Here is a 236-nt window from a genome sequence, read left to right as displayed (position 1 = left end):
TTACCTTTACAAAATAATGCTGATGAACATGTACATAAAAGTGCAGAGACATATTTCTGGTGAAGTTACACGTGTAATGTTCTTTTCCTAGTGTCTAGTTTTTTTTTCAAGGGCTCGATATCCCAAGGTTATAACAAACCGGGTGGAAGTGGACGTAAATGCAAGAGAGTTATTTCAGCTTTTCCTTTGAACAGGCGAGCAAAGTGAGCACAATCGGTTTCTGGGACGCTGCAAGA

Source organism: Penaeus monodon, chromosome 19 (genome assembly GCF_015228065.2).
Source record: "Penaeus monodon isolate SGIC_2016 chromosome 19, NSTDA_Pmon_1, whole genome shotgun sequence".
NCBI lineage: Eukaryota > Metazoa > Arthropoda > Malacostraca > Decapoda > Penaeidae > Penaeus > Penaeus monodon.
This window is presented reverse-complemented; position numbering follows the sequence as displayed.